At 40.7% G+C, this 24,743-nt stretch overlaps 24 non-coding genes across 24 annotated transcripts; all 24 read left to right on the top strand.

Moving 5' to 3' along the window:
* The first annotated feature begins 776 nt into the window (after positions 1 to 776).
* On the top strand, positions 777 to 848 carry trnac-gca (transfer RNA cysteine (anticodon GCA)). The gene has a single exon. It is a non-coding gene; the product is annotated as a tRNA-Cys (tRNA).
* Positions 849 to 2,418: 1,570 nt separating this feature from the next.
* On the top strand, positions 2,419 to 2,490 carry trnac-gca (transfer RNA cysteine (anticodon GCA)). The gene has a single exon. It is a non-coding gene; the product is annotated as a tRNA-Cys (tRNA).
* Positions 2,491 to 3,598: 1,108 nt separating this feature from the next.
* On the top strand, positions 3,599 to 3,670 carry trnac-gca (transfer RNA cysteine (anticodon GCA)). Its single transcript has one exon. It is a non-coding gene; the product is annotated as a tRNA-Cys (tRNA).
* Positions 3,671 to 4,211: 541 nt separating this feature from the next.
* Positions 4,212 to 4,283, top strand: trnac-gca (transfer RNA cysteine (anticodon GCA)). The gene has a single exon. It is a non-coding gene; the product is annotated as a tRNA-Cys (tRNA).
* A 736-nt stretch (positions 4,284 to 5,019) lies between these two features.
* trnac-gca (transfer RNA cysteine (anticodon GCA)) lies at positions 5,020 to 5,091 on the top strand. Its single transcript has one exon. It is a non-coding gene; the product is annotated as a tRNA-Cys (tRNA).
* Positions 5,092 to 5,409: 318 nt separating this feature from the next.
* On the top strand, positions 5,410 to 5,481 carry trnac-gca (transfer RNA cysteine (anticodon GCA)). The gene has a single exon. It is a non-coding gene; the product is annotated as a tRNA-Cys (tRNA).
* A 150-nt stretch (positions 5,482 to 5,631) lies between these two features.
* trnac-gca (transfer RNA cysteine (anticodon GCA)) lies at positions 5,632 to 5,703 on the top strand. Its single transcript has one exon. It is a non-coding gene; the product is annotated as a tRNA-Cys (tRNA).
* Positions 5,704 to 6,245: 542 nt separating this feature from the next.
* trnac-gca (transfer RNA cysteine (anticodon GCA)) lies at positions 6,246 to 6,317 on the top strand. Its single transcript has one exon. It is a non-coding gene; the product is annotated as a tRNA-Cys (tRNA).
* Positions 6,318 to 6,858: 541 nt separating this feature from the next.
* On the top strand, positions 6,859 to 6,930 carry trnac-gca (transfer RNA cysteine (anticodon GCA)). The gene has a single exon. It is a non-coding gene; the product is annotated as a tRNA-Cys (tRNA).
* Positions 6,931 to 8,058: 1,128 nt separating this feature from the next.
* trnac-gca (transfer RNA cysteine (anticodon GCA)) lies at positions 8,059 to 8,130 on the top strand. Its single transcript has one exon. It is a non-coding gene; the product is annotated as a tRNA-Cys (tRNA).
* A 150-nt stretch (positions 8,131 to 8,280) lies between these two features.
* Positions 8,281 to 8,352, top strand: trnac-gca (transfer RNA cysteine (anticodon GCA)). The gene has a single exon. It is a non-coding gene; the product is annotated as a tRNA-Cys (tRNA).
* Positions 8,353 to 8,894: 542 nt separating this feature from the next.
* On the top strand, positions 8,895 to 8,966 carry trnac-gca (transfer RNA cysteine (anticodon GCA)). The gene has a single exon. It is a non-coding gene; the product is annotated as a tRNA-Cys (tRNA).
* Positions 8,967 to 9,507: 541 nt separating this feature from the next.
* trnac-gca (transfer RNA cysteine (anticodon GCA)) lies at positions 9,508 to 9,579 on the top strand. Its single transcript has one exon. It is a non-coding gene; the product is annotated as a tRNA-Cys (tRNA).
* Positions 9,580 to 10,928: 1,349 nt separating this feature from the next.
* On the top strand, positions 10,929 to 11,000 carry trnac-gca (transfer RNA cysteine (anticodon GCA)). The gene has a single exon. It is a non-coding gene; the product is annotated as a tRNA-Cys (tRNA).
* A 1,571-nt stretch (positions 11,001 to 12,571) lies between these two features.
* On the top strand, positions 12,572 to 12,643 carry trnac-gca (transfer RNA cysteine (anticodon GCA)). Its single transcript has one exon. It is a non-coding gene; the product is annotated as a tRNA-Cys (tRNA).
* A 2,678-nt stretch (positions 12,644 to 15,321) lies between these two features.
* Positions 15,322 to 15,393, top strand: trnac-gca (transfer RNA cysteine (anticodon GCA)). The gene has a single exon. It is a non-coding gene; the product is annotated as a tRNA-Cys (tRNA).
* Positions 15,394 to 15,934: 541 nt separating this feature from the next.
* Positions 15,935 to 16,006, top strand: trnac-gca (transfer RNA cysteine (anticodon GCA)). Its single transcript has one exon. It is a non-coding gene; the product is annotated as a tRNA-Cys (tRNA).
* A 735-nt stretch (positions 16,007 to 16,741) lies between these two features.
* On the top strand, positions 16,742 to 16,813 carry trnac-gca (transfer RNA cysteine (anticodon GCA)). Its single transcript has one exon. It is a non-coding gene; the product is annotated as a tRNA-Cys (tRNA).
* Positions 16,814 to 16,963: 150 nt separating this feature from the next.
* Positions 16,964 to 17,035, top strand: trnac-gca (transfer RNA cysteine (anticodon GCA)). The gene has a single exon. It is a non-coding gene; the product is annotated as a tRNA-Cys (tRNA).
* Positions 17,036 to 17,577: 542 nt separating this feature from the next.
* Positions 17,578 to 17,649, top strand: trnac-gca (transfer RNA cysteine (anticodon GCA)). Its single transcript has one exon. It is a non-coding gene; the product is annotated as a tRNA-Cys (tRNA).
* Positions 17,650 to 18,190: 541 nt separating this feature from the next.
* On the top strand, positions 18,191 to 18,262 carry trnac-gca (transfer RNA cysteine (anticodon GCA)). The gene has a single exon. It is a non-coding gene; the product is annotated as a tRNA-Cys (tRNA).
* A 1,355-nt stretch (positions 18,263 to 19,617) lies between these two features.
* trnac-gca (transfer RNA cysteine (anticodon GCA)) lies at positions 19,618 to 19,689 on the top strand. Its single transcript has one exon. It is a non-coding gene; the product is annotated as a tRNA-Cys (tRNA).
* Positions 19,690 to 19,839: 150 nt separating this feature from the next.
* On the top strand, positions 19,840 to 19,911 carry trnac-gca (transfer RNA cysteine (anticodon GCA)). Its single transcript has one exon. It is a non-coding gene; the product is annotated as a tRNA-Cys (tRNA).
* A 1,538-nt stretch (positions 19,912 to 21,449) lies between these two features.
* trnac-aca (transfer RNA cysteine (anticodon ACA)) lies at positions 21,450 to 21,521 on the top strand. Its single transcript has one exon. It is a non-coding gene; the product is annotated as a tRNA-Cys (tRNA).
* The last annotated feature ends 3,222 nt before the right edge of the window (positions 21,522 to 24,743 follow it).

The raw sequence follows: 24,743 nt of genomic DNA on the forward strand, positions 1-24,743 counted from the left end.
CGGGTGCCCCCTTAGCTGTGACCAAATACTAAAGTGCTTTTAGGAACTACTTTGGAAGGTTACTTCAAGCCAATCACTTCTTTGTTTTGTTACATTGTACTTATCTATTCAAGGAAATTGCTTGGGTTTTTTATTTTTTTACAGAAAAATGCTTCACTGTAAGGGGGTATAGCTCAGCGGTAGAGCATTTGACTGCAGATCAAGAGGTCCCCGGTTCAAATCCGGGTGCCCCCTTAGCTGTGACCAAATACTAAAGTGCTTTTAGGAACTGGTTAGGTTGGTAGGTTGTGTCTAGATGGAGGCATTTGGTCATTGGAGGCCCTCAACCAAAAGCACACGGTCCGGTGCACATTCGTGGTAAAAGCAGGTCAAGAGGTCCCTGTTTCAAATCCGGGTGCTCCCTTTACCCTGACCAAATACTAAAATGTTTTTAGGAATTAGTTTGCTAGGTTACATCAAGCCAAACACTTCTTTATTGTGTTACATTGTACTTATCTATTCAAGGAAATTGCTTGTGTTTTTTTTATTTTTTACAGAAAAATACTTCACTGTAAGGGGGTATAGCTCAGTGGTAGAGCATTTGACTGCAGATCAAGAGGTCCCCGGTTCAAATCCGGGTGCCCTCTTAGCTGTGACCAAATACTGAGTTGTTTTGAGGAACTAATTTGGTAGGTTACGTCAACCCAAACACTTCCTTGTTTTGTTACATTGTACTTATCTATTCAAGAAATTTGCTTGGGTTTTTTATTTTTTCAAAGAGAAAAGCTTCACTGTAAGGGGGTATAGCTCAGTGGTAGAGCATTTGACTGCAGATCAAGAGGTCCCCGGTTCAAATCCGGGTGCCCCCTTAGCTATGATCAAGTACTAAAGTGCTTTTAGGAACTGGTTAGGTTGGTAGGTTGTGTCTAGATGGAGGCATTTGGTCATTGGAGGCCCTCGACCAAAAGCACACGGTCCGGTGCACATTCGTGGTAAAAGCAGGTCAAGAGGTCCCTGTTTCAAATCCGGGTGCTCCCTTTACCCTGACCAAATACTAAAATGTTTTTAGGAATTAGTTTGCTAGGTTACATCAAGCCAAACACTTCTTTATTGTGTTACAATGTACTTATCTATTCAAGGTAATTGCTTGTGTTTTTTATTTCTTAAAGAAAGATGCATGACTGTAAGGGGGTATAGCTCAGTGGTAGAGCATTTGACTGCAGATCAAGAGGTCTCCGGTTCAAATCCGGGTGCCCCCTTAGCTGTGACCAAATACTGAGTTGTTTTTAGGAACTAATTTGGTAGGTTACGTCAACCCAAACACTTCTTTGATGTGTTACATTGTACTTATCTATTCAAGGAAATTGCTTGGGTTTTTTATTTTTTCAAACGAAAAATCCTTCCCTGTAAGGGGGTATAGCTCAGTGGTAGAGCATTTGACTGCAGATCAAGAGGTCCCCGGTTCAAATCCAGGTGCCCCCTTAGCTGTGACCAAATACTGAGTTGTTTTTAGGAACTAATTTGGTAGGTTACGTCATCCCAAACACTTCTTTGATGTGTTACGTTTTTAATTTTTTTTTAAGAAAAATGCTTCACTGTAAGGGGGTATAGCTCAGTGGTAGAGCATTTGACTGCAGATCAAGAGGTCTCCGGTTCAAATCCGGGTGCCCCCTTAGCTGTGACCAAATACTAAAGTGCTTTTAGGAACTACTTTGGAAGGTTACTTCAAGCCAATCACTTCTTTGTTTTGTTACATTGTACTTATCTATTCAAGGAAATTGCTTGGGTTTTTTATTTTTTTACAGAAAAATGCTTCACTGTAAGGGGGTATAGCTCAGCGGTAGAGCATTTGACTGCAGTTCAAGAGGTCCCTGGTTCAAATCCGGGTGCCCCCTTAGCTGTGACCAAATACTCAGTTGTTTTTAGGAACTAATTTGGTAGGTTACGTCAACCCAAACACTTCTTTGTTCTGTTACATTGTACTTATCTATTCATGGAAATTGCTTGGGTTTTTTTATTTTTTTACAGAAAAAAGCTTCACTGTAAGGGGATATAGCTCAGTGGTAGAGCATTTGACTGCAGATCAAGAGGTCCCCGGTTTAAATCCGGGTGCCCCCTTAGCTATGACCAAATACTAAAGTGCTTTTAGGAACTGGTTAGGTTGGTAGGTTGTGTCTAGATGGAGGCATTTGGTCATTGGAGGCCCTCGACCAAAAGCACACGGTCCGGTGCACATTCGTGGTAAAAGCAGGTCAAGAGGTCCCTGTTTCAAATCCGGTTGCCCCCTTTACCCTGACCAAATACTAAAATGTTTTTAGGAATTATTTTGCTAGGTTACATCAAGCCAAACACTTCTTTGTTGTTTTACATTGTACCTATCTATTCAAGGAAATTGCTTGGGTTTTATATTTTTTGAAGAAAAAAAGCACATTACTGTAAGGGGGTATAGCTCAGTGGTAGAGCATTTGACTGCAGATCAAGAGGTCCCCGGTTCAAATCCGGGTGCCCCCTTAGCTGTGACCAAATACTCAGTTGTTTTTAAGAACTAATTTGGTAGGTTACGTCAACCCAAACAACTTCTTTGTTTTGTTACATTGTACTTATGTATTCAAGGAATTTGCTTGGGTTTTTGTGATAAAGTAGATGTTCCCCGCTGGGCACGCACGCACACACACACACGCACCTAAATACATCCCCCATTCACGCTCCATTTCCCTCTCCTTACCTGCTGTTTCTGCCGTCGGCAAAGCGGGTGCACACGCCGGGCCGATGGCCCATGGACATTCCTCCACATCACATTTCCCTTTAACGCAGTTTCATGCCCGATCCTTATACACACACACATCGTCTTTGTCTTGTGTTTTGTCTTCATTCAATTGTTTGTTTGTCTGGGTTTAGTCTTTCGGTGGGTAAACGCTGTGTCGGCCAAACAGAGCACACGGAGGGCGCCTGTTTATGACGTAACGGATGGTCGCGCCGGCGCAGCGCAACCGGAAGCCGGCTAAACCATTGTCTTGTGTGGGGTAGGGAGATTATGTGTAAAATATGTGTTGAAAGATTACGTGTTTTTGTGTTATTGAGGACAATGAATATATTTATTTGAATTGCCCGTGAGAATTATTGTTTAAGGTTGATTTAGTGAGTCTTATGAAAGATTTAAAATGTCCAATGTATAATACTTACCCTTTTAATGAATTATGCCAAAAGGGGGTGGAGTCTGTCATATAAAAGGGGAGGCTAGACTCACATTCATGACTTGTTAACCAAGTTGGCGAGAGTGTTGTGGTGGAACCTCAAGCAAAACCCCAAAACCATTGTATATTGTGGATACAGTTTTCGTCTTTATTTTTTTTGTTTTATTGTTTTGGTACTTTTGGGTTTTTGTGTGCACCTGTACATAGACTTCACTGTGGACTGCTTTATTTCTGGCACTGTAAATAAAGTACACCCTGCACGGAAGTGCTGTGCGAGTAAGCCATCATTTATTTTTATTTTTTTATTTTTTTATTTTTTTTTTCCTCTCACGGACTCCCGTTACTTTTCCCCTCCCCCAAAGCGAGTATTGGCACTCGCTTCACTACAGTTTTTTATTTTTTCAAAGAGAAAAGCTTCACTGTAAGGGGGTATAGCTCAGTGGTAGAGCATTTGACTGCAGATCAAGAGGTCCCCGGTTCAAATCCGGGTGCCCCCTTAGCTATGATCAAGTACTAAAGTGCTTTTAGGAACTGGTTAGGTTGGTAGGTTGTGTCTAGATGGAGGCATTTGGTCATTGGAGGCCCTCGGCCAAAAGCACACGGTCCGGTGCACATTCGTGGTAAAAGCAGGTCAAGAGGTCCCTGTTTCAAATCCGGGTGCTCCCTTTACCCTGACCAAATACCAAAATTTTTTTAGGAATTAGTTTGCTAGGTTACATCAAGCCAAACACTTCTTTATTGTGTTACAATGTACTTATCTATTCAAGGTAATTGCTTGTGTTTTTTATTTCTTAAAGAAAGATGCATGACTGTAAGGGGGTATAGCTCAGTGGTAGAGCATTTGACTGCAGATCAAGAGGTCTCCGGTTCAAATCCAGGTGCCCCCTTAGCTGTGACCAAATACTGAGTTGTTTTTAGGAACTAATTTGGTAGGTTACGTCAACCCAAACACTTCTTTGATGTGTTACATTGTACTTATCTATTCAAGGAAATTGCTTGGGTTTTTTATTTTTTCAAACGAAAAATCCTTCCCTGTAAGGGGGTATAGCTCAGTGGTAGAGCATTTGACTGCAGATCAAGAGGTCCCCGGTTCAAATCCGGGTGCCCCCTTAGCTATGATCAAATACTAAAATGCTTTTAGGAACTGGTTAGGTTGGTAGGTTGTGTCTAGATGGAGGCATTTGGTCATTGGAGGCCCTCGACCAAAAGTACACGGTCTGGTGCACATTCGTGGTAAAAGCAGGTCAAGAGGTCCCTGGTTCAAATCCGGGTGCCCCCTTTACCCTGACCAAATACTAAAATGTTTTTAGGAATTATTTTGCTAGGTTACATCAAGCCAAACACTTCTTTGTTGTTTTACATTGTACCTATCTATTCAAGGAAATTGCTTGGGTTTTATATTTTTTGAAGGAAAAAAGCACATTACTGTAAGGGGGTATAGCTCAGTGGTAGAGCATTTGACTGCAGATCAAGAGGTCCCCGGTTCAAATCCAGGTGCCCCCTTAGCTGTGACCAAATACTGAGTTGTTTTTAGGAACTAATTTGGTAGGTTACGTCATCCCAAACACTTCTTTGATGTGTTACGTTTTTAATTTTTTTTTTAAGAAAAATGCTTCACTGTAAGGGGGTATAGCTCAGTGGTAGAGCATTTGACTGCAGATCAAGAGGTCTCCGGTTCAAATCCGGGTGCCCCCTTAGCTGTGACCAAATACTGAGTTGTTTTTAGGAACTAATTTGGTAGGTTACGTCAACCCAAACACTTCTTTGATGTGTTACATTGTACTTATCTATTCAAGGAAATTGCTTGGGTTTTTTATTTTTTCAAACGAAAAATCCTTCCCTGTAAGGGGGTATAGCTCAGTGGTAGAGCATTTGACTGCAGATCAAGAGGTCCCCGGTTCAAATCCGGGTGCCCCCTTAGCTATGATCAAATACTAAAATGCTTTTAGGAACTGGTTAGGTTGGTAGGTTGTGTCTAGATGGAGGCATTTGGTCATTGGAGGCCCTCGACCAAAAGTACACGGTCTGGTGCACATTCGTGGTAAAAGCAGGTCAAGAGGTCCCTGTTTCAAATCCGGGTGCCCCCTTTACCCTGACCAAATACTAAAATGTTTTTAGGAATTATTTTGCTAGGTTACATCAAGCCAAACACTTCTTTGTTGTACATTGTACCTATCTATTCAAGGAAATTGCTTGGGTTTTATATTTTTTGAAGAAAAAAAGCACATTACTGTAAGGGGGTATAGCTCAGTGGTAGAGCATTTGACTGCAGATCAAGAGGTCCCCGGTTCAAATCCGGGTGCCCCCTTAGCTGTGACCAAATACTCAGTTGTTTTTAAGAACTAATTTGGTAGGTTACGTCAACCCAAACACTTCTTTGTTTTGTTACATTGTACTTATGTATTCAAGGAATTTGCTTGGGTTTTTTATTTTTTCAAAGAGAAAAGCTTCACTGTAAGGGGGTATAGCTCAGTGGTAGAGCATTTGACTGCAGATCAAGAGGTCCCCGGTTCAAATCCGGGTGCCCCCTTAGCTATGATCAAGTACTAAAGTGCTTTTAGGAACTGGTTAGGTTGGTAGGTTGTGTCTAGATGGAGGCATTTGGTCATTGGAGGCCCTCGGCCAAAAGCACACGGTCCGGTGCACATTCGTGGTAAAAGCAGGTCAAGAGGTCCCTGTTTCAAATCCGGGTGCTCCCTTTACCCTGACCAAATACTAAAATGTTTTTAGGAATTAGTTTGCTAGGTTACATCAAGCCAAACACTTCTTTATTGTGTTACATTGTACTTATCTATTCAAGGAAATTGCTTGTGTTTTTTTTATTTTTTACAGAAAAATACTTCACTGTAAGGGGGTATAGCTCAGTGGTAGAGCATTTGACTGCAGATCAAGAGGTCCCCGGTTCAAATCCGGGTGCCCTCTTAGCTGTGACCAAATACTGAGTTGTTTTGAGGAACTAATTTGGTAGGTTACGTCAACCCAAACACTTCCTTGTTTTGTTACATTGTACTTATCTATTCAAGAAATTTGCTTGGGTTTTTTATTTTTTCAAAGAGAAAAGCTTCACTGTAAGGGGGTATAGCTCAGTGGTAGAGCATTTGACTGCAGATCAAGAGGTCCCCGGTTCAAATCCGGGTGCCCCCTTAGCTATGATCAAGTACTAAAGTGCTTTTAGGAACTGGTTAGGTTGGTAGGTTGTGTCTAGATGGAGGCATTTGGTCATTGGAGGCCCTCGACCAAAAGCACACGGTCCGGTGCACATTCGTGGTAAAAGCAGGTCAAGAGGTCCCTGTTTCAAATCCGGGTGCTCCCTTTACCCTGACCAAATACTAAAATGTTTTTAGGAATTAGTTTGCTAGGTTACATCAAGCCAAACACTTCTTTATTGTGTTACAATGTACTTATCTATTCAAGGTAATTGCTTGTGTTTTTTATTTCTTAAAGAAAGATGCATGACTGTAAGGGGGTATAGCTCAGTGGTAGAGCATTTGACTGCAGATCAAGAGGTCTCCGGTTCAAATCCGGGTGCCCCCTTAGCTGTGACCAAATACTGAGTTGTTTTTAGGAACTAATTTGGTAGGTTACGTCAACCCAAACACTTCTTTGATGTGTTACATTGTACTTATCTATTCAAGGAAATTGCTTGGGTTTTTTATTTTTTCAAACGAAAAATCCTTCCCTGTAAGGGGGTATAGCTCAGTGGTAGAGCATTTGACTGCAGATCAAGAGGTCCCCGGTTCAAATCCGGGTGCCCCCTTAGCTATGATCAAATACTAAAATGCTTTTAGGAACTGGTTAGGTTGGTAGGTTGTGTCTAGATGGAGGCATTTGGTCATTGGAGGCCCTCGACCAAAAGTACACGGTCTGGTGCACATTCGTGGTAAAAGCAGGTCAAGAGGTCCCTGGTTCAAATCCGGGTGCCCCCTTTACCCTGACCAAATACTAAAATGTTTTTAGGAATTATTTTGCTAGGTTACATCAAGCCAAACACTTCTTTGCTGTTTTACATTGTACCTATCTATTCAAGGAAATTGCTTGGGTTTTATATTTTTTGAAGGAAAAAAGCACATTACTGTAAGGGGGTATAGCTCAGTGGTAGAGCATTTGACTGCAGATCAAGAGGTCCCCGGTTCAAATCCAGGTGCCCCCTTAGCTGTGACCAAATACTGAGTTGTTTTTAGGAACTAATTTGGTAGGTTACGTCATCCCAAACACTTCTTTGATGTGTTACGTTTTTAATTTTTTTTTAAGAAAAATGCTTCACTGTAAGGGGGTATAGCTCAGTGGTAGAGCATTTGACTGCAGATCAAGAGGTCTCCGGTTCAAATCCGGGTGCCCCCTTAGCTGTGACCAAATACTCAGTTGTTTTTAGGAACTAATTTGGTAGGTTACGTCAACCCAAACACTTCTTTGTTCTGTTACATTGTACTTATCTATTCATGGAAATTGCTTGGGTTTTTTTATTTTTTTACAGAAAAAAGCTTCACTGTAAGGGGATATAGCTCAGTGGTAGAGCATTTGACTGCAGATCAAGAGGTCCCCGGTTTAAATCCGGGTGCCCCCTTAGCTATGACCAAATACTAAAGTGCTTTTAGGAACTGGTTAGGTTGGTAGGTTGTGTCTAGATGGAGGCATTTGGTCATTGGAGGCCCTCGACCAAAAGCACACGGTCCGGTGCACATTCGTGGTAAAAGCAGGTCAAGAGGTCCCTGTTTCAAATCCGGGTGCCCCCTTTACCCTGACCAAATACTAAAATGTTTTTAGGAATTATTTTGCTAGGTTACATCAAGCCAAACACTTCTTTGTTGTTTTACATTGTACCTATCTATTCAAGGAAATTGCTTGGGTTTTATATTTTTTGAAGAAAAAAAGCACATTACTGTAAGGGGGTATAGCTCAGTGGTAGAGCATTTGACTGCAGATCAAGAGGTCCCCGGTTCAAATCCGGGTGCCCCCTTAGCTGTGACCAAATACTGAGTTGTTTTGAGGAACTAATTTGGTAGGTTACGTCAACCCAAACACTTCTTTGTTTTGTTACATTGTACTTATGTATTCAAGGAATTTGCTTGGGTTTTTTATTTTTTCAAAGAGAAAAGCTTCACTGTAAGGGGGTATAGCTCAGTGGTAGAGCATTTGACTGCAGATCAAGAGGTCCCCGGTTCAAATCCGGGTGCCCCCTTAGCTATGATCAAGTACTAAAGTGCTTTTAGGAACTGGTTAGGTTGGTAGGTTGTGTCTAGATGGAGGCATTTGGTCATTGGAGGCCCTCGGCCAAAAGCACACGGTCCGGTGCACATTCGTGGTAAAAGCAGGTCAAGAGGTCCCTGTTTCAAATCCGGGTGCTCCCTTTACCCTGACCAAATACTAAAATGTTTTTAGGAATTAGTTTGCTAGGTTACATCAAGCCAAACACTTCTTTATTGTGTTACATTGTACTTATCTATTCAAGGAAATTGCTTGTGTTTTTTTTATTTTTTACAGAAAAATACTTCACTGTAAGGGGGTATAGCTCAGTGGTAGAGCATTTGACTGCAGATCAAGAGGTCCCCGGTTCAAATCCGGGTGCCCTCTTAGCTGTGACCAAATACTGAGTTGTTTTGAGGAACTAATTTGGTAGGTTACGTCAACCCAAACACTTCCTTGTTTTGTTACATTGTACTTATCTATTCAAGAAATTTGCTTGGGTTTTTTATTTTTTCAAAGAGAAAAGCTTCACTGTAAGGGGGTATAGCTCAGTGGTAGAGCATTTGACTGCAGATCAAGAGGTCCCCGGTTCAAATCCGGGTGCCCCCTTAGCTATGATCATGTACTAAAGTGCTTTTAGGAACTGGTTAGGTTGGTAGGTTGTGTCTAGATGGAGGCATTTGGTCATTGGAGGCCCTCGACCAAAAGCACACGGTCCGGTGCACATTCGTGGTAAAAGCAGGTCAAGAGGTCCCTGTTTCAAATCCGGGTGCTCCCTTTACCCTGACCAAATACTAAAATGTTTTTAGGAATTAGTTTGCTAGGTTACATCAAGCCAAACACTTCTTTATTGTGTTACAATGTACTTATCTATTCAAGGTAATTGCTTGTGTTTTTTATTTCTTAAAGAAAGATGCATGACTGTAAGGGGGTATAGCTCAGTGGTAGAGCATTTGACTGCAGATCAAGAGGTCTCTGGTTCAAATCCGGGTGCCCCCTTAGCTGTGACCAAACACTGAGTTGTTTTTAGGAACTAATTTGGTAGGTTACGTCAACCCAAACACTTCTTTGATGTGTTACATTGTACTTATCTATTCAAGGAAATTGCTTGGGTTTTTTATTTTTTCAAACGAAAAATCCTTCCCTGTAAGGGGGTATAGCTCAGTGGTAGAGCATTTGACTGCAGATCAAGAGGTCCCCGGTTCAAATCCGGGTGCCCCCTTAGCTATGATCAAATACTAAAATGCTTTTAGGAACTGGTTAGGTTGGTAGGTTGTGTCTAGATGGAGGCATTTGGTCATTGGAGGCCCTCGACCAAAAGTACACGGTCTGGTGCACATTCGTGGTAAAAGCAGGTCAAGAGGTCCCTGGTTCAAATCCGGGTGCCCCCTTTACCCTGACCAAATACTAAAATGTTTTTAGGAATTATTTTGCTAGGTTACATCAAGCCAAACACTTCTTTGTTGTTTTACATTGTACCTATCTATTCAAGGAAATTGCTTGGGTTTTATATTTTTTGAAGGAAAAAAGCACATTACTGTAAGGGGGTATAGCTCAGTGGTAGAGCATTTGACTGCAGATCAAGAGGTCCCCGATTCAAATCCAGGTGCCCCCTTAGCTGTGACCAAATACTGAGTTGTTTTTAGGAACTAATTTGGTAGGTTACGTCATCCCAAACACTTCTTTGATGTGTTACGTTTTTAATTTTTTTTTAAGAAAAATGCTTCACTGTAAGGGGGTATAGCTCAGTGGTAGAGCATTTGACTGCAGATCAAGAGGTCTCCGGTTCAAATCCGGGTGCCCCCTTAGCTGTGACCAAATACTAAAGTGCTTTTAGGAACTACTTTGGAAGGTTACTTCAAGCCAATCACTTCTTTGTTTTGTTACATTGTACTTATCTATTCAAGGAAATTGCTTGGGTTTTTTTATTTTTTTACAGAAAAATGCTTCACTGTAAGGGGGTATAGCTCAGCGGTAGAGCATTTGACTGCAGATCACGAGGTCCCCGGTTCAAATCCGGGTGCCCCCTTAGCTGTGACCAAATACTAAAGTGCTTTTAGGAACTGGTTAGATAGGTAGGTTGTGTCTAGATGGAGGCATTTGGTCATTGGAGGCCCTCAACCAAAAGCACACGGTCCGGTGCACATTCGTGGTAAAAGCAGGTCAAGAGGTCCCTGTTTCAAATCCGGGTGCTCCCTTTACCCTGACCAAATACTAAAATGTTTTTAGGAATTAGTTTGCTAGGTTACATCAAGCCAAACACTTCTTTATTGTGTTACATTGTACTTATCTATTCAAGGAAATTGCTTGTGTTTTTTTTATTTTTTACAGAAAAATACTTCACTGTAAGGGGGTATAGCTCAGTGGTAGAGCATTTGACTGCAGATCAAGAGGTCCCCGGTTCAAATCCGGGTGCCCTCTTAGCTGTGACCAAATACTGAGTTGTTTTGAGGAACTAATTTGGTAGGTTACGTCAACCCAAACACTTCCTTGTTTTGTTACATTGTACTTATCTATTCAAGAAATTTGCTTGGGTTTTTTATTTTTTCAAAGAGAAAAGCTTCACTGTAAGGGGGTATAGCTCAGTGGTAGAGCATTTGACTGCAGATCAAGAGGTCCCCGGTTCAAATCCGGGTGCCCCCTTAGCTATGATCAAGTACTAAAGTGCTTTTAGGAACTGGTTAGGTTGGTAGGTTGTGTCTAGATGGAGGCATTTGGTCATTGGAGGCCCTCGACCAAAAGCACACGGTCCGGTGCACATTCGTGGTAAAAGCAGGTCAAGAGGTCCCTGTTTCAAATCCGGGTGCTCCCTTTACCCTGACCAAATACTAAAATGTTTTTAGGAATTAGTTTGCTAGGTTACATCAAGCCAAACACTTCTTTATTGTGTTACAATGTACTTATCTATTCAAGGTAATTGCTTGTGTTTTTTATTTCTTAAAGAAAGATGCATGACTGTAAGGGGGTATAGCTCAGTGGTAGAGCATTTGACTGCAGATCAAGAGGTCTCCGGTTCAAATCCGGGTGCCCCCTTAGCTGTGACCAAATACTGAGTTGTTTTTAGGAACTAATTTGGTAGGTTACGTCAACCCAAACACTTCTTTGATGTGTTACATTGTACTTATCTATTCAAGGAAATTGCTTGGGTTTTTTATTTTTTCAAACGAAAAATCCTTCCCTGTAAGGGGGTATAGCTCAGTGGTAGAGCATTTGACTGCAGATCAAGAGGTCCCCGGTTCAAATCCAGGTGCCCCCTTAGCTGTGACCAAATACTGAGTTGTTTTTAGGAACTAATTTGGTAGGTTACGTCATCCCAAACACTTCTTTGATGTGTTACGTTTTTAATTTTTTTTTAAGAAAAATGCTTCACTGTAAGGGGGTATAGCTCAGTGGTAGAGCATTTGACTGCAGATCAAGAGGTCTCCGGTTCAAATCCGGGTGCCCCCTTAGCTGTGACCAAATACTAAAGTGCTTTTAGGAACTACTTTGGAAGGTTACTTCAAGCCAATCACTTCTTTGTTTTGTTACATTGTACTTATCTATTCAAGGAAATTGCTTGGGTTTTTTTATTTTTTTACAGAAAAATGCTTCACTGTAAGGGGGTATAGCTCAGCGGTAGAGCATTTGACTGCAGTTCAAGAGGTCCCTGGTTCAAATCCGGGTGCCCCCTTAGCTGTGACCAAATACTCAGTTGTTTTTAGGAACTAATTTGGTAGGTTACGTCAACCCAAACACTTCTTTGTTCTGTTACATTGTACTTATCTATTCATGGAAATTGCTTGGGTTTTTTTATTTTTTTACAGAAAAAAGCTTCACTGTAAGGGGATATAGCTCAGTGGTAGAGCATTTGACTGCAGATCAAGAGGTCCCCGGTTTAAATCCGGGTGCCCCCTTAGCTATGACCAAATACTAAAGTGCTTTTAGGAACTGGTTAGGTTGGTAGGTTGTGTCTAGATGGAGGCATTTGGTCATTGGAGGCCCTCGACCAAAAGCACACGGTCCGGTGCACATTCGTGGTAAAAGCAGGTCAAGAGGTCCCTGTTTCAAATCCGGTTGCCCCCTTTACCCTGACCAAATACTAAAATGTTTTTAGGAATTATTTTGCTAGGTTACATCAAGCCAAACACTTCTTTGTTGTTTTACATTGTACCTATCTATTCAAGGAAATTGCTTGGGTTTTATATTTTTTGAAGAAAAAAAGCACATTACTGTAAGGGGGTATAGCTCAGTGGTAGAGCATTTGACTGCAGATCAAGAGGTCCCCGGTTCAAATCCGGGTGCCCCCTTAGCTGTGACCAAATACTCAGTTGTTTTTAAGAACTAATTTGGTAGGTTACGTCAACCCAAAAACTTCTTTGTTTTGTTACATTGTACTTATGTATTCAAGGAATTTGCTTGGGTTTTTGTGATAAAGTAGATGTTCCCCGCTGGGCACGCACGCACACACACACACGCACCTAAATACATCCCCCATTCACGCTCCATTTCCCTCTCCTTACCTGCTGTTTCTGCCGTCGGCAAAGCGGGTGCACACGCCGGGCCGATGGCCCATGGACATTCCTCCACATCACATTTCCCTTTAACGCAGTTTCATGCCCGATCCTTATACACACACACATCGTCTTTGTCTTGTGTTTTGTCTTCATTCAATTGTTTGTTTGTCTGGGTTTAGTCTTTCGGTGGGTAAACGCTGTGTCGGCCAAACAGAGCACACGGAGGGCGCCTGTTTATGACGTAACGGATGGTCGCGCCGGCGCAGCGCAACCGGAAGCCGGCTAAACCATTGTCTTGTGTGGGGTAGGGAGATTATGTGTAAAATATGTGTTGAAAGATTATGTGTTTTTGTGTTATTGAGGACAATGAATATATTTATTTGAATTGCCCGTGAGAATTATTGTTTAAGGTTGATTTAGTGAGTCTTATGAAAGATTTAAAATGTCCAATGTATAATACTTACCCTTTTAATGAATTATGCCAAAAGGGGGTGGAGTCTGTCATATAAAAGGGGAGGCTAGCACTCTGAGGTCTAAAAACGCGCCGGCGCGTTTTGCAGTTTTTTTTTCACATTGCAGCAAAACAGACTTCAAATACTCCGTCATTTTTTGTCATAGAGACATAAGTAATATATCAATTGAAACTATAGAATGTCTTCTTTTATTTATATACACTCAAAGTAAAAACAAAATGTTGTGCTTTTTGTAAAATAAAGAAAACTAACATGATGCGTGATCTCTCCTCTCCCTCTGAACGAAATCCAATCTGATAATTCTCAGAAAATGAACTGTAACTTAGTGAATACTAATCACAGAAAAATTAAACTTATGTGTAAAAAAACGTTAAGATGTCAGGTTTTAAATCATGTAAGTCAAATCGAAAACAAACCTTCTGTGTTTATGTAATCTGTATGAAAAGAGAGCCATGTCAGAAGACTGTGATTCAGCTCATTATCCGCTAATGCGGCCACGCCCACGGAGCCAGCGCTATTCAGACGCAAATTCAGAGGCAATACATGCATTCATCGTCTCAATCGTGTATTTATTGTCTTGAAAAGTGTTTATCTGGATGTAAAAGTCATGGTTAGCGATCTCTAGAAGACATACAGTTAGTTCCTGTTTACTTTTCTTCTATGGATGAATTTTAGATGAGTTTTTGTTTCTTTAGCGCCCTCCTGCTGCTGTATGAATTGGAAACTCCATTCATGGAATAGCCTCTTCTTCTTTTAGATGAATTTGTGGACTAAAAATGCATAGAGCGCCCTCCGACTTCAAGGATGAATTGAAAACACCAGCGCTCATAGTAATGACAGTGAATATTAAATAAAAATAACTCCTCTGTATAGAAAATTGACATAAGCATATGAGAATCCAATATTTCTCCAAATGTGCATGCTTTTAAACTAAAAGCCTATATTCAGACTCTTTGCATCACAGAAATACATTATATTTTAAAGTATAATATAAAACCATTACTTTATATTGTAATAATATTTTTCTGTATGTTTCATATATCATAATGAGCTTGAGACATCACAGAAGGTTTTTTTTTTCACAGCCTACCTGACTGAAATGCCTCATTAATATGCAAGTCATTTCAGCTCATTACTATCCAATTCTTTTGTCTTCTCAGGTGAGAATGGCCCATTTTCAGTGGTGATTCACGCCTCCTCGCATACTGTGTTCCTTGGCAAAAAGTGTCTTACAAAAACTAAATCAATATATTGTTTTATATGAAGGAGTAGGCAGCATAATTTTTACATAATTCTGAAGCAAAAATTCTAGTCTACAACCTCCAATACCCAAAAGTCTTGTGAACACAGATTTACTATACTTTTTTTGGCCTTATTTCAGTGACTTAAGTTTTTTGTTTTTTCAATAACCACGCATAAATGTTATTCCTTCAAAAACACAAACATGTACATACATGTTCCTCACATATTATTGTAGCCTAGTTTGTGCTGAATACAGTGTAATGACACTTTTTCCATTAATATGTTTATGAAGAACTGAAAAAAGCACAAATGTCAGAGCATGTCAAAACTTCTCCAGGCCCCAAATCAGCCTCAGACTCCAGAGGGCTAGACTCACATTCATGACTTGTTAACCAAGTTGGCGAGAGTGTTGTGGTGGAACCTCAAGCAAAACCCCAAAACCATTGTATATTGTGGATACAGTTTTCGTCTTTATTTTTTTTGTTTTATTGTTTTGGTACTTTTGGGTTTTTGTGTGCACCTGTACATAGACTTCACTGTGGACTGCTTTATTTCTGGCACTGTAAATAAAGTACACCCTGCACGGAAGTGCTGTGCGAGTAAGCCATCATTTATTTTTATTTTTTTATTTTTTTATTTTTTTATTTTTTTTTTCCTCTCACGGACTCCCGTTACTTTTCCCCTCCCCCAAAGCGAGTATTGGCACTCGCTTCACTACAGTTTTTTATTTTTTCAAAGAGAAAAGCTTCACTGTAAGGGGGTATAGCTCAGTGGTAGAGCATTTGACTGCAGATCAAGAGGTCCCCGGTTCAAATCCGGGTGCCCCCTTAGCTATGATCAAGTACTAAAGTGCTTTTAGGAACTGGTTAGGTTGGTAGGTTGTGTCTAGATGGAGGCATTTGGTCATTGGAGGCCCTCGGCCAAAAGCACACGGTCCGGTGCACATTCGTGGTAAAAGCAGGTCAAGAGGTCCCTGTTTCAAATCCGGGTGCTCCCTTTACCCTGACCAAATACCAAAATTTTTTTAGGAATTAGTTTGCTAGGTTACATCAAGCCAAACACTTCTTTATTGTGTTACAATGTACTTATCTATTCAAGGTAATTGCTTGTGTTTTTTATTTCTTAAAGAAAGATGCATGACTGTAAGGGGGTATAGCTCAGTGGTAGAGCATTTGACTGCAGATCAAGAGGTCTCCGGTTCAAATCCAGGTGCCCCCTTAGCTGTGACCAAATACTGAGTTGTTTTTAGGAACTAATTTGGTAGGTTACGTCAACCCAAACACTTCTTTGATGTGTTACATTGTACTTATCTATTCAAGGAAATTGCTTGGGTTTTTTATTTTTTCAAACGAAAAATCCTTCCCTGTAAGGGGGTATAGCTCAGTGGTAGAGCATTTGACTGCAGATCAAGAGGTCCCCGGTTCAAATCCGGGTGCCCCCTTAGCTATGATCAAATACTAAAATGCTTTTAGGAACTGGTTAGGTTGGTAGGTTGTGTCTAGATGGAGGCATTTGGTCATTGGAGGCCCTCGACCAAAAGTACACGGTCTGGTGCACATTCGTGGTAAAAGCAGGTCAAGAGGTCCCTGGTTCAAATCCGGGTGCCCCCTTTACCCTGACCAAATACTAAAATGTTTTTAGGAATTATTTTGCTAGGTTACATCAAGCCAAACACTTCTTTGTTGTTTTACATTGTACCTATCTATTCAAGGAAATTGCTTGGGTTTTATATTTTTTGAAGGAAAAAAGCACATTACTGTAAGGGGGTATAGCTCAGTGGTAGAGCATTTGACTGCAGATCAAGAGGTCCCCGGTTCAAATCCAGGTGCCCCCTTAGCTGTGACCAAATACTGAGTTGTTTTTAGGAACTAATTTGGTAGGTTACGTCATCCCAAACACTTCTTTGATGTGTTACGTTTTTAATTTTTTTTTAAGAAAAATGCTTCACTGTAAGGGGGTATAGCTCAGTGGTAGAGCATTTGACTGCAGATCAAGAGGTCTCCGGTTCAAATCCGGGTGCCCCCTTAGCTGTGACCAAATACTGAGTTGTTTTTAGGAACTAATTTGGTAGGTTACGTCAACCCAAACACTTCTTTGATGTGTTACATTGTACTTATCTATTCAAGGAAATTGCTTGGGTTTTTTATTTTTTCAAACGAAAAATCCTTCCCTGTAAGGGGGTATAGCTCAGTGGTAGAGCATTTGACTGCAGATCAAGAGGTCCCCGGTTCAAATCCGGGTGCCCCCTTAGCTGTGACCAAATACTCAGTTGTTTTTAAGAACTAATTTGGTAGGTTACGTCAACCCAAACACTTCTTTGTTTTGTTACATTGTACTTATGTATTCAAGGAATTTGCTTGGGTTTTTTATTTTTTCAAAGAGAAAAGCTTCACTGTAAGGGGGTATAGCTCAGTGGTAGAGCATTTGACTGCAGATCAAGAGGTCCCCGGTTCAAATCCGGGTGCCCCCTTAGCTATGATCAAGTACTAAAGTGCTTTTAGGAACTGGTTAGGTTGGTAGGTTGTGTCTAGATGGAGGCATTTGGTCATTGGAGGCCCTCGGCCAAAAGCACACGGTCCGGTGCACATTCGTGGTAAAAGCAGGTCAAGAGGTCCCTGTTTCAAATCCGGGTGCTCCCTTTACCCTGACCAAATACTAAAATGTTTTTAGGAATTAGTTTGCTAGGTTACATCAAGCCAAACACTTCTTTATTGTGTTACATTGTACTTATCTATTCAAGGAAATTGCTTGTGTTTTTTTTATTTTTTACAGAAAAATACTTCACTGTAAGGGGGTATAGCTCAGTGGTAGAGCATTTGACTGCAGATCAAGAGGTCCCCGGTTCAAATCCGGGTGCCCTCTTAGCTGTGACCAAATACTGAGTTGTTTTGAGGAACTAATTTGGTAGGTTACGTCAACCCAAACACTTCCTTGTTTTGTTACATTGTACTTATCTATTCAAGAAATTTGCTTGGGTTTTTTATTTTTTCAAAGAGAAAAGCTTCACTGTAAGGGGGTATAGCTCAGTGGTAGAGCATTTGACTGCAGATCAAGAGGTCCCCGGTTCAAATCCGGGTGCCCCCTTAGCTATGATCATGTACTAAAGTGCTTTTAGGAACTGGTTAGGTTGGTAGGTTGTGTCTAGATGGAGGCATTTGGTCATTGGAGGCCCTCGACCAAAAGCACACGGTCCGGTGCACATTCGTGGTAAAAGCAGGTCAAGAGGTCCCTGTTTCAAATCCGGGTGCTCCCTTTACCCTGACCAAATACTAAAATGTTTTTAGGAATTAGTTTGCTAGGTTACATCAAGCCAAACACTTCTTTATTGTGTTACAATGTACTTATCTATTCAAGGTAATTGCTTGTGTTTTTTATTTCTTAAAGAAAGATGCATGACTGTAAGGGGGTATAGCTCAGTGGTAGAGCATTTGACTGCAGATCAAGAGGTCTCCGGTTCAAATCCGGGTGCCCCCTTAGCTGTGACCAAATACTGAGTTGTTTTTAGGAACTAATTTGGTAGGTTACGTCAACCCAAACACTTCTTTGATGTGTTACATTGTACTTATCTATTCAAGGAAATTGCTTGGGTTTTTTATTTTTTCAAACGAAAAATCCTTCCCTGTAAGGGGGTATAGCTCAGTGGTAGAGCATTTGACTGCAGATCAAGAGGTCCCCGGTTCAAATCCGGGTGCCCCCTTAGCTATGATCAAATACTAAAATGCTTTTAGGAACTGGTTAGGTTGGTAGGTTGTGTCTAGATGGAGGCATTTGGTCATTGGAGGCCCTCGACCAAAAGTACACGGTCTGGTGCACATTCGTGGTAAAAGCAGGTCAAGAGGTCCCTGGTTCAAATCCGGGTGCCCCCTTTACCCTGACCAAATACTAAAATGTTTTTAGGAATTATTTTGCTAGGTTACATCAAGCCAAACACTTCTTTGTTGTTTTACATTGTACCTATCTATTCAAGGAAATTGCTTGGGTTTTATATTTTTTGAAGGAAAAAAGCACATTACTGTAAGGGGGTATAGCTCAGTGGTAGAGCATTTGACTGCAGATCAAGAGGTCCCCGGTTCAAATCCAGGTGCCCCCTTAGCTGTGACCAAATACTGAGTTGTTTTTAGGAACTAATTTGGTAGGTTACGTCATCCCAAACACTTCTTTGATGTGTTACGTTTTTAATTTTTTTTTAAGAAAAATGCTTCACTGTAAGGGGGTATAGCTCAGTGGTAGAGCATTTGACTGCAGATCAAGGAGGTCTCCGGTTCAAATCCGGGTGCCCCCTTAGCTGTGACCAAATACTAAAGTGCTTTTAGGAACTACTTTGGAAGGTTACTTCAAGCCAATCACTTCTTTGTTTTGTTACATTGTACTTATCTATTCAAGGAAATTGCTTGGGTTTTTTTATTTTTTTACAGAAAAATGCTTCACTGTAAGGGGGTATAGCTCAGCGGTAGAGCATTTGACTGCAGTTCAAGAAGGTCCCTGGTTCAAATCCGGGTGCCCCCTTAGCTGTGACCAAATACTCAGTTGTTTTTAGGAACTAATTTGGTAGGTTACGTCAACCCAAACACTTCTTTGTTCTGTTACATTGTACTTATCTATTCATGGAAATTGCTTGGGTTTTTTTATTTTTTTACAGAAAAAAGCTTCACTGTAAGGGGATATAGCTCAGTGGTAGAGCATTTGACTGCAGATCAAGAGGTCCCCGGTTTAAATCCGGGTGCCCCCTTAGCTATGACCAAATACTAAAGTGCTTTTAGGAACTGGTTAGGTTGGTAGGTTGTGTCTAGATGGAGGCATTTGGTCATTGGAGGCCCTCGACCAAAAGCACACGGTCCGGTGCACATTCGTGGTAAAAGCAGGTCAAGAGGTCCCTGTTTCAAATCCGGGTGCCCCCTTTACCCTGACCAAATACTAAAATGTTTTTAGGAATTATTTTGCTAGGTTACATCAAGCCAAACACTTCTTTGTTGTTTTACATTGTACCTATCTATTCAAGGAAATTGCTTGGGTTTTATATTTTTTGAAGAAAAAAAAAGCACATTACTGTAAGGGGGTATAGCTCAGTGGTAGAGCATTTGACTGCAGATCAAGAGGTCCCCGGTTCAAATCCGGGTGCCCCCTTAGCTGTGACCAAATACTAAGTTGTTTTTAAGAACTAATTTGGTAGGTTACGTCAACCCAAACACTTCTTTGTTTTGTTACATTGTACTTATGTATTCAAGGAATTTGCTTGGGTTTTTTATTTTTTCAAAGAGAAAAGCTTCACTGTAAGGGGGTATAGCTCAGTGGTAGAGCATTTGACTGCAGATCAAGAGGTCCCCGGTTCAAATCCGGGTGCCCCCTTAGCTATGATCAAGTACTAAAGTGCTTTTAGGAACTGGTTAGGTTGGTAGGTTGTGTCTAGATGGAGGCATTTGGTCATTGGAGGCCCTCGGCCAAAAGCACACGGTCCGGTGCACATTCGTGGTAAAAGCAGGTCAAGAGGTCCCTGTTTCAAATCCGGGTGCTCCCTTTACCCTGACCAAATACTAAAATGTTTTTAGGAATTAGTTTGCTAGGTTACATCAAGCCAAACACTTCTTTATTGTGTTACATTGTACTTATCTATTCAAGGAAATTGCTTGTGTTTTTTTTTATTTTTTACAGAAAAATACTTCACTGTAAGGGGGTATAGCTCAGTGGTAGAGCATTTGACTGCAGATCAAGAGGTCCCCGGTTCAAATCCGGGTGCCCTCTTAGCTGTGACCAAATACTGAGTTGTTTTGAGGAACTAATTTGGTAGGTTACGTCAACCCAAACACTTCCTTGTTTTGTTACATTGTACTTATCTATTCAAGAAATTTGCTTGGGTTTTTTATTTTTTCAAAGAGAAAAGCTTCACTGTAAGGGTATAGCTCAGTGGTAGAGCATTTGACTGCAGATCAAGAGGTCCCGGTTCAAATCCGGGTGCCCCCTTAGCTATGATCATGTACTAAAGTGCTTTTAGGAACTGGTTAGGTTGGTAGGTTGTGTCTAGATGGAGGCATTTGGTCATTGGAGGCCCTCGACCAAAAGCACACGGTCCGGTGCACATTCGTGGTAAAAGCAGGTCAAGAGGTCCCTGTTTCAAATCCGGGTGCTCCCTTTACCCTGACCAAATACTAAAATGTTTTTAGGAATTAGTTTGCTAGGTTACATCAAGCCAAACACTTCTTTATTGTGTTACAATGTACTTATCTATTCAAGGTAATTGCTTGTGTTTTTTATTTCTTAAAGAAAGATGCATGACTGTAAGGGGGTATAGCTCAGTGGTAGAGCATTTGACTGCAGATCAAGAGGTCCCCGGTTCAAATCCGGGTGCTCCCTTAGCTATGATCAAATACTAAAATGCTTTTAGGAACTGGTTAGGTTGGTAGGTTGTGTCTAGATGGAGGCATTTGGTCATTGGAGGCCCTCGACCAAAAGTACACGGTCTGGTGCACATTCGTGGTAAAAGCAGGTCAAGAGGTCCCTGGTTCAAATCCGGGTGCCCCCTTTACCCTGACCAAATACTAAAATGTTTTTAGGAATTATTTTGCTAGGTTACATCAAGCCAAACACTTCTTTGTTGTTTTACATTGTACCTATCTATTCAAGGAAATTGCTTGGGTTTTATATTTTTTGAAGGAAAAAAGCACATTACTGTAAGGGGGTATAGCTCAGTGGTAGAGCATTTGACTGCAGATCAAGAGGTCCCCGGTTCAAATCCAGGTGCCCCCTTAGCTGTGACCAAATGCTAAAGTGCTTTTAGGAACTACTTTGGAAGGTTACTTCAAGCCAAACACTTCTTTGTTGTTGTGTTACATTATTCAAGGAAATTACTTGGATTTTTTATTTTTTTAAAGAAAAGTGCTTCACTGTAAGGGGGTATAGCTCAGTGGTAGAGCATTTGACTACAGATTAAGAGGTCTCCGGTTCAAATCCGGGTGCCCCCTTATCTGTGACCAAATACTCAGTTGTTTTTAGGAACTAATTTGGTAGATTATGTCAACCCAAACACTTCTTTGATGTGTTACATTGTACTCATCTATTCATGGAAATTGCTTGGGTTTTTTTATTTTTTTACAGAAAAAAGCTTCACTGTAAGGGGGTATAGCTCAGTGGTAGAGCATTTGACTGCAGATCAAGAGGTCTCTGGTTCAAATCCGGATACCTCCTTTGCTGTGACCAAATACTGAGTTGTTTTTAGGAACTAATTTGGTAGGTTACGTCAACCCAAACACTTCTTCGATGTGTTACATTGTACTTATCTATTCATGGAAATTGCTTGGGATCTTTTTTAAAAAAATGCTGCACTTTAGGGGGGTATTGCTCAGTGGTAGAGCATTTGACTGCAGATCAAGAGGTCCCTGGTTCAAATCCAGATTCCTCCTTAGCTGTCACCAAATCGTTGTGTGTGTTAACCATTACACCACAGAACCTTGGAAGGGGCTGCTTTTGCTTGTCAAGTCACGAAATGCCATTCAAGTCAAGTCAAGTCAAATTTATTTATATAGCGCTTTTACAATTGGTAATTGTTTCAAAGCAGCTTTACATATTAGAAGCACAGAAAAAAAGGGAAGTGGTTAAAACTGTACAAACAAGCGTGGTAATATGTAACATATACAAGATGGTGCTACATTAAGCCAATGTCAGCTGACTTCCAGGGGTGGAAAAAACCCCCTAGGAGAAAAACCCAGCGTGCTAGCACTGGGAAAAAAGTCCTAGGAGGGAAAAAACCCCTTGGAAGATATATATATGTAAATGTATATGGAGATCAAAATCTGAATTGTACATTTTTATTATAGAGATTAAAAATCGATTATATATAAATATATGTAAGCGGATACGGGGATCCTGGGCTACGTTGTAGTCTGGTCCAGACGCAGGTTCTCCATCTGACCTGGATACGGCCTGGATCCAGCACCTGGCAAACCTCAGGATAAGCAGAGAGACAGATATTAGCGTAGATGCCATTCTTGTTCTGATGTACAGGTATATCTAGTGTTATAGGAAATGTTCTCGGTTCCGGCCGACCTAATTATTGCAGCGTAACAATCCTTTAACGGATTTGAAAAATGTTAATGTATTGATAATGTGTTATGTGTATGCAAGAGCAAAGAGATGTGTTTTTAGTCTAGATTTAAACTGACAGAGTGTGTCTGCTTCCCGAACAATGCTAGGAAGATTGTTCCAGAGTTTAGGTGCTAAATAGGAAAAGGATCTGCCGCCTTCAGTTGATTTTGATATTCTGGGTATTATCAACTGGCCTAAATTCTGAGATCGCAATAAACGTGAAGGACTATAATGCATTAAGAGCTCACTTAGGTACTGGGGAGCTAAACCATTTAGAGCTTTATCAGTAAGTAGCAAGATTTTAAAATCTATACGATGTTTAATAGGGAGCCAATGTAATGTTGACAGAACTGGGCTAATATGGTCATACTTTCTGGTTCTAGTAAGAACTCTAGCTGCCGCATTTTGAACCAACTGTAGTTTGTTTAAAAGCCGAGCAGAACAACCACCCAGTAGAGCGTTACAATAATCTAGTCTTGAGGTCATGAATGCATGAACCAACTGTTCCGCATTTGTCATTGAGAGCATATGTCGTAATTTAGATATATTTTTTAGATGGAAGAAGGCGGTTTTACAGATACTAGAAACATGACTTTCAAATGAAAGATTGGTATCAAAGAGCACACCCAGGTTCCTAACTGAGGACGAAGGTTTAATGGAGCACCCGTCAAGTGTTAGAGAGTATTCAAGGTTTTTTCGTGAGGAAGTTTTTGGTCCAAAGATTAGGAAATCAGTTTTTTCTGAATTTAATAATAAGAAATTTCTTGTCATCCAGTTTTTAATGTCAGCTATGCATTCTGTTAGTTTTGTGAATTTGTAGGTTTCGTCAGGGCGCGAGGAAATATAGAGCTGAGTATCGTCAGCGTAGCAGTGAAAACTAACACCATGCTTCCTAAGTATCTCTCCTAAGGGCAGCATGTACAGAGTGAAAAGCAACGGTCCTAATACTGAGCCTTGTGGTACCCCATATTTAACCTGTGATCGATACGACATCTCTTCATTAACTACCACAGACTGATAACGGTCAGATAAGTATGATTTGAACCATGCCAAAGCAATTCCACTAATGCCAATATAGTTTTCAAGTCTTTTTAAAAGAATGTTATGATCGATAGTGTCAAAAGCAGCACTGAGATCTAATAACACTAATAGAGAAATACAGCCACGATCGGATGATAGGAGTAGATCGTTTGTAACTCTAACGAGAGCAGTCTCAGTACTATGGTATGGTCTAAATCCTGACTGGAAATCCTCACAGATTCCATTTCTTTCTAAAAAGGAACACAGTTGTGTTGAAACTGCCTTTTCTAGTATCTTTGACAGAAAAGGTAGATTCGAGATTGGCCTGTAATTTACTAAATCTCTCAGATCTAGTTGAGGTTTTTTAATAAGAGGTTTGATAATAGCCTGCTTAAAGGTTTTTGGCACGTGTCCTAGTGTTAATGATGAATTAATTATATCAAGAAGTGGACCTACGACCTCTGGAAGCATTTCTTTCAGTAGTTTAGTCGGCATTGGGTCTAACATACATGTCGTTGATTTTGATGATTTGATAAGTTTAGATAATTCTTCCTCTCCTATAGCGGCGAATGATTCTAGTTTTACCTCAGGGACACTACAGTGCACTGTCTGAAGAGAAACTGTAGACGGTTGCATGTTTATAATTTTCTCTCTAATATTATCAATCTTGCAAGTAAAGAAGTTCATAAAGTCATTACTGCTGTGCTCTATGGAAATGTCAGCAGTTGAATCTCTGTTTCTAGTTAATTTAGCCACTGTGTCAAATAAATACCTAGGATTATGTTTGTTTTCTATTAAGAGATTTGAAAAATAAGTAGATCTAGCATTTCTTATGGCTGTTCTGTACTCAATCATTTTTTCTTTCCACGAAAGGCGAAAAACTTCTAGTTTTGTTTTCTTCCAACTACGTTCAGCTTTCCATTGAACGTTTTGCTTTTTAAGCCTATGGGTGCTTCTCAATATCCCTCCTCGTCTCCTCGCTCCTCCGTCCTACATCTTATGACCCGGAAAACAATCGAGCTCAGCCATCTTGAAGGACATCTCAATTCTCTAATCGCACCGCGAGGATGCGAGGAACGAGG

This window comes from Chanodichthys erythropterus, chromosome 6, assembly GCF_024489055.1.
Source record: "Chanodichthys erythropterus isolate Z2021 chromosome 6, ASM2448905v1, whole genome shotgun sequence".
NCBI classification, from domain to species: Eukaryota; Metazoa; Chordata; class Actinopteri; order Cypriniformes; family Xenocyprididae; genus Chanodichthys; species Chanodichthys erythropterus.